This window comes from Mesocricetus auratus, unplaced genomic scaffold, assembly GCF_017639785.1.
Source record: "Mesocricetus auratus isolate SY011 unplaced genomic scaffold, BCM_Maur_2.0 Super-Scaffold_2245, whole genome shotgun sequence".
Taxonomy (NCBI): Eukaryota; Metazoa; Chordata; class Mammalia; order Rodentia; family Cricetidae; genus Mesocricetus; species Mesocricetus auratus.
Window position 1 is genome coordinate 17256025 of NW_024429180.1, and position 6000 is coordinate 17262024.

General features: G+C 44.3%; 1 long non-coding RNA gene across 1 annotated transcript in view; it reads right to left on the minus strand.

The window, feature by feature from the left end:
- LOC121141316 overlaps window positions 1–2336 on the minus strand; it is a 135717-nt gene extending 133381 nt beyond the window's left edge. Inside the window, exons 1-2 of the long non-coding RNA XR_005878194.1 lie at window positions 2243–2336; window positions 1877–1996 (exon numbers count right to left, since the gene is read on the minus strand). This is a non-coding gene — a long non-coding RNA (uncharacterized LOC121141316). The remainder of the gene's footprint in view (window positions 1–1876; window positions 1997–2242) is intronic.
- Window positions 2337–6000: the final 3664 nt, after the last annotated feature.

A 6000-nucleotide genomic window follows, 5' to 3' on the forward strand; every position in this document is an offset into this window, starting at 1 on the left:
TGAGATAAAACACTGACCACACAATTGTCAGAGAAGGAAAGGGTTTATCGGGGTACAGTGCATCATCAATGGAAGCCAAGGCAGGAACCCAAGGAGGAAACAGAAGTAGAAACCGAAGCAGGAAACCGGGGAGAAATGCGATTACTGGCTTGTCTCCTCTGCCTTGTCCACCTGCTTCTCTTACACACATACCACAGGCCTAGGGATGACACCACCCACGGAGGGCTGGGGTCGGCTACAACAAGTAGTAATTAAGAAAATGCCCAAGACATGCCAACCATCCAACCTAATGAAGCAATTCCTCAGTTAAGTTTCTGTCTTCCCAGGTGACTCTCGTTTGTGTCACGTTAACAAAAGGTAGCCATCACACCTGGTGTGAGACTGCTAAGTGCTGATGTAATAACAAGTGATGAATGTTAGGAACCAAAACCAGACTCAATGCAAATTTTTTTCCCAGATGGATCATTTCTGATGCCAAGAAAATAATCAGGGACAAAGTGACAAAAATCAAAGTTTTGGGAAAACAAAAGTAGAGATAAGAGTACACTGAATTATTAATCAGTATGAATCATGTTTCCCGTGTTGAGCACGTTTGTATATAACTACGTAATGCTCTCGGGAATTAATTTTTAAGCAGAACGTGCTCCATTTTCATGTGTGTCTGCGTGTGGTACGTGTGGTGTGCATGCCTGAATATGTGTCTAGTTGCTCATGCACGTGTGTGTTGATAGCTGTAAAGACCCGAGGTTAACACCGGGAGTCATCCTCACTCTCTTCCACTTCGTTCACTGAGGCAATCAGACGTAGACATGGCAGAGATGGCTACCGCTGGGGACACCATCTCTGCTCTCTGCCGTGCTGTGGCTCCTGGCATCCATCTGGTTCTGGGAAGCTCAGCTCCATTGCTCAGGTGTGCATTGCTAACGCTTTAACCACTGAGCCGTTTCCCCCCAGCCATTTCCCCATAACCGACTTCAAGAGCAATTCGTGTGTTCCCCTCCACACACACTTCACTTAGCAAAGTTTTAATCTTGATATAAATTTGGGCCTGCCGTTAATGATGCTGTCTGTGTAGTCTGGCTCTGCTGCTGCTTGCTAGAAACGACTAAGATGTAAACGCAATTAGAACGCCTTTCCGATTGTATGTGTTACTAGATTAACCAAGAAAACCAGGCTGTACCTCATCTCTAATCGTTCCTACTGCACACATTATGCTGGGGTCTCCTTCACAGCCAAGCTTTCAGTATGATGGTCTGAAATCAATGGTCCTTCTTCTTCACATAGATCCTGCAAGGGACTTAGGAAAAGGCCCCGCCCCCGCTACGGCATCAGTGAAGTCACTGCTTTCTAGTTATTTATAGCCATCACTTCACGCTACTGCTACCTGCTTTGTTGTTCCCTTTCAGCATCTATCTGCCTCTCTAAATACCCTTCTGTCTTCCGTTTACCAAGTTTTTACAACCTAAGAGACCCCGGCAGGCTGTCTTTGGTCTTCTCCTGTTTCCTTTAGACATTCGCACAGTCTCACCCACGCCTTTAGCTCCATGAACCGTCCAACCATCAACTGTTCCTTTTTAACCAGAGCTCTTAAAATGGTTATAACTGTGCAGTTTTCCCACACAACAGTTGATGCTTCTGAGTTTCCTTTTTCTTGAGAACGCCGTCACTAACACAGAAACAAAAGACAAAGCTTAAGAAAATTCTCGTGTCCCCCTTCAATTTTATCCTAACCCTTCTTGCGTTACTTGTATGACACGGCCAGAATCTTTCCTGGACGCCACAGTACATCTCCTAGACTGCTGGCAGAGGGACCTCAACTAAAAGACGAATCTTATTTCACTCAATGGCTTGAAATCGTTCAATTGCTTTTCATTACCTTCAAAGTGAAGTCTAAATCCATCCGTGTAGGAGGAGGCCAACAGCCGGCCAGTCCAGCTTGCGCATTAGCGATTTCCCTATGAGCCAACCAGAAGTCCACAGCTGACGTCATGGTGACCTGGGCCAATGAGAGAGAGAGACAAGCAACAGTCCAGATTGGCACCACCCCTGGGTCCGCAGCATGTGGAAGAGGCTTGCCCACACTTTCAATAAACAAGTGAGCTTTTGCTTTTTCCCGGCCTCTGAAGTCTGTGCCGTTGATTCCTCGCCTTCGCGCCCACTCCCCCAAGAGGCTACGACTTGGGCTCGCCCTCTGCAACACATCAGGACACAGCCTCCTGGGCAAGCGTCTACTTCAGTTTACCTTCTACTGTGCGCCCCACTCATCTAGACTACGGTATGACCTCAATACATTTCCTCCACTTCCTAGGTCACGCCATCCTGGTTGCGTCACCATCCAGTTATTCCCCCGCCACACCCAGCTGGGGATATCTGTATGTTAGTAACGCGTGGCTGCCGTACTTAGATATCTGAGATTGAATTTATGAGGAGGAAGGGGTGGTTTTAACTGGTTTGAGCGATTCCACCTGCGATCCGTTGATTCTTTGGGCCCGTGGCAAACAGCCGGTCATGGTGGTGTGTAGTAGAACTCTACCCCTCACTTGGTGGCCAGGAAGAGAGACTTGAGGGGGCAGGTAAGGAGACAGCTGGGGATTCATATCCCTCTTCTAATCACACCCTCAAAGGGTTTAAAAGTTTCTTACTAGACTCTACCACTTAAAGGGTTAACTGCCCTCACAGCCTCTGTGGAGACCAAGTACCCATCACATGGTTCTTTAAATAAACGTAAAGCTCAAACTATAGCAATCTCCAGATTCTTCTTCAAGATCAGTTTTCGTAAAAGTCAGCTTTCCAAGCGCATCTAACCACTGTCTTACTAGGGTTTGCTGATTCCACTGGACAAGACAGATTCTCAGTAATTACAAGTACTTTTCTGGGTTGGAATATGTGCTCCGTTAGGCCAGATTTTATGGCCTTTTTTTTTCTTTTATGCCAGAATTTTGAAGAGTTCCTGTAACATGTCAGTGTTTCCCTAGGAAATCCATAAAGCTGTAAATTTAAGCCCAGCACTCAGAAGGCAGAGACAGGTGGATCTCTGTGAGTTTGAGACCAGCCTGGTCTGCAAGAGCTAGTTCCAGGACAGCCTCCAAAGCCACAGAGAAACTCTGTCTCTAACCCCCCTCCCTCCCAGAAAAAGAAATCCATAAAGCTTTAAATGAATGTTTTCTAAATAGCCAAATGTTTCATTGACAAAAACAGCCCTTGAGAATTGTTTGTATTGAAGGGTTTTGTTTTTTCCTCTGCTGTGGGAATATGACATCCACATCATAGATTAGGTGAAGCAAACAGCCCTTTTCACATGGCAGTCTGGGAAAGCCCTGGTTGGGAAAGCTGCTGTGTTCCGTAGAAGCTATACAGGGTGATTGTCTCCTCTTTTCCTCCTATGTTTGTTTGGGGTTTTGTGTATGAATGTTTTCCCTGCCTGTATGCATGTGCCTTTCTCTACATGTATGTATGTGCCTGTCTGGTGCTCCTGTAGCCCAGAAGAGAGCATCAGATCCTGCAGCACTCAAGCTGCAGATGGCTTTGAGCCACCGTGTGCGTGCCAGGAACCAAACCTCTCCAACCCCTATACTATAGTTTTCTTTGGATGTTAAATCTCAAAAACAAATAGGAGGAGCAGATATAGTTATTTTAGTAAAATTGGGATCAATAGAAAGTACTGGACAATGGCTGTTGTTGAATGGCTGAAAGAGGGAGGAACTTCTAGTGCATAGCAGGATGATGGATGCTGTTGGACGACAAGTAATATCACTTAGAGCAAAGGGGTGTTAGGTCCCACATACAAAACAAGGCAAGCGATGTTCCAACTGGCTACATGGCAGCTGAGCAATTGCCACATGGCACATTTTGAAAGTATTCCATGATCACAGATGGTCACCGAAATTTCACAGCCTGGACTTATGTAATAGATTATGAAATACAAGCGTTGATGGCATTTAGACTATTTTATTATCAGGGAGTTTCACAATTTTACATTAGAGATACACAATCTATTTATTGAAGAAAAGGCATACTAAATTCCCAACTCATATTTTCTGCATGAGCTCTAGTTCCTTCGGGGTCTTCTCAGTTAGGTCAAGAACTGTTACTTACTCTTAATTTGCTTTAAATTTCCAGCCTTGAACTTAAGGCCTTGCTTCCCTGAAGTCCAGTTTACACGCTGTTAAACAGACTCCCCTGTTTTTCTGTCTCAATACCTAAGTATCAAAGTTGGAGATAACATCAGATCCAGCAAACTTAAAAGGCAGAGAGAGAAGGTAACGAATGGAATAACGCCCACAGGAATTCCAGAATAATGGGAGTGTGGTCATAGATGTCATGTAATGAAGAAAGAGTAGGCAGAATATAGCAGATAAAAAAAATGTCTTTTCAAGAATGTCAAAAGCACACATTAAGAAAAAACAACCTCTTTAACAAATTGTGCTGACAAATTGCATGTCTACAAATGCAACAGAATGAAATTATATCTACATCTCTCATCCTGCACAAAAATACTCAATTCATAGTACATCAAAGACATTACTGTGTAACCCAAAGCTTTAAAACTACTATAGGAAAGCATAGGCAAAGCTTTCACAAACACAAGCAAGAGTGTTTTGTGAAAGACTCAAGTTGAACAGGAAATAGTCCCCCAAATTAACAATTAATTAATTTCTTCCTTCTCAAAGGAAGACATACAAATGGCCAACCAATGTTTGAAAAAGCAGGACTGGGGAGATGGTACAAGTAAGAAAGCACTTGTCATGCAAGCATAAATACTGGAGTAGATGCCCCAGAACACACATTCATTCAGAAACAATGTGGGGAAGCTCTGTGGTACAGGCTTGCATTTCCAGTGATAGGGAGTTGGGGCAAAAAAATACTTAGGGCTTGAAAGCAAGTGTGGAAAAATTAATGAATACATGCTGTGGGATAATCCTTCTTTACAATTTGGATGTGAATTACTCTCATTGGTTAATAATAAAGCTGATTGGCCCCTAGCAAGGCAAGATAATGATAGTGGGACAATAAAACTGAGGACTTGGATGAAGGATGGCAGAATCGAGAGAGACACCAGTCTGCAGCCCAAGAAGCAGGATGCTAGAGGTAAAGCCCTGCCCAGCCACGTGGCAATACATAGATTAATAGAAATGGGTTAACTTAAATGTAAGAGCTAGTTAGTAATAAGCCTGAGCATTGACTGAGCATTTTGTAATCAATTTTCAGTTGTGTTACTTCTGTTTATGCTCGGGAACATTTATTTAATGATGCAAAGATGTGTTTGAGTAAATAAAATTCACCTGCAGTCAGAAGACTGGCTCAGCTACTACCTGACAGGAAGTTGTAGGGAGGAGCCAAGTGAAAAAGGGTTCGTAAGGAGGGTCGTGAACAAGCACAAGGACTTCTTGGGAGAAGCAAGGAGCTGAGGTAGGTGAGCTGCTTGCTCTCCAGCCTCTCTGGGAAGCAGGATTCTACATCAGCCTTTGAATCTTGAATTCTTTAACAGGACATAGATTTAAATAAGCTTCCTCAGTAGCTTTGAAAGAGTTGGTATCTGAGGGAACAGAATTCCCTCAGGCATTGGCTCTTGCGCCTAGCCACTGCTAGGTGGTGGAGTGGCAGTTGCTGAGCAGGATAGCTGTAGCTTAAAAGGCAGGCACAGTTTAAAAAAATGAAAGAAACAGAAAAGCATGTGTATGCCAACAGGAGTATGAATTATATAAACTGTTAGAGCAGTCCCTCGAGATGGTGCAGAGCTGAGGCACTTGTTGCCAGTTCCCAAGACCCACATGGTGGAAGGAGAGAACTGGCTCCCAGAAGGCATCATCTGACCTCCATATGATGTGAATAGTGGTACAGTCATACCCACCCTCCCGACCTCCATATGATGTGAATAGTGGTACAGTCATACCCACCCTCCCGACCTCCATATGATGTGAATAGTGGTACAGTCATACCCACCCTCCCGACCTCCATATGATGTGAATAGTGGTACAGGCATACCCACCCTCCCGACCT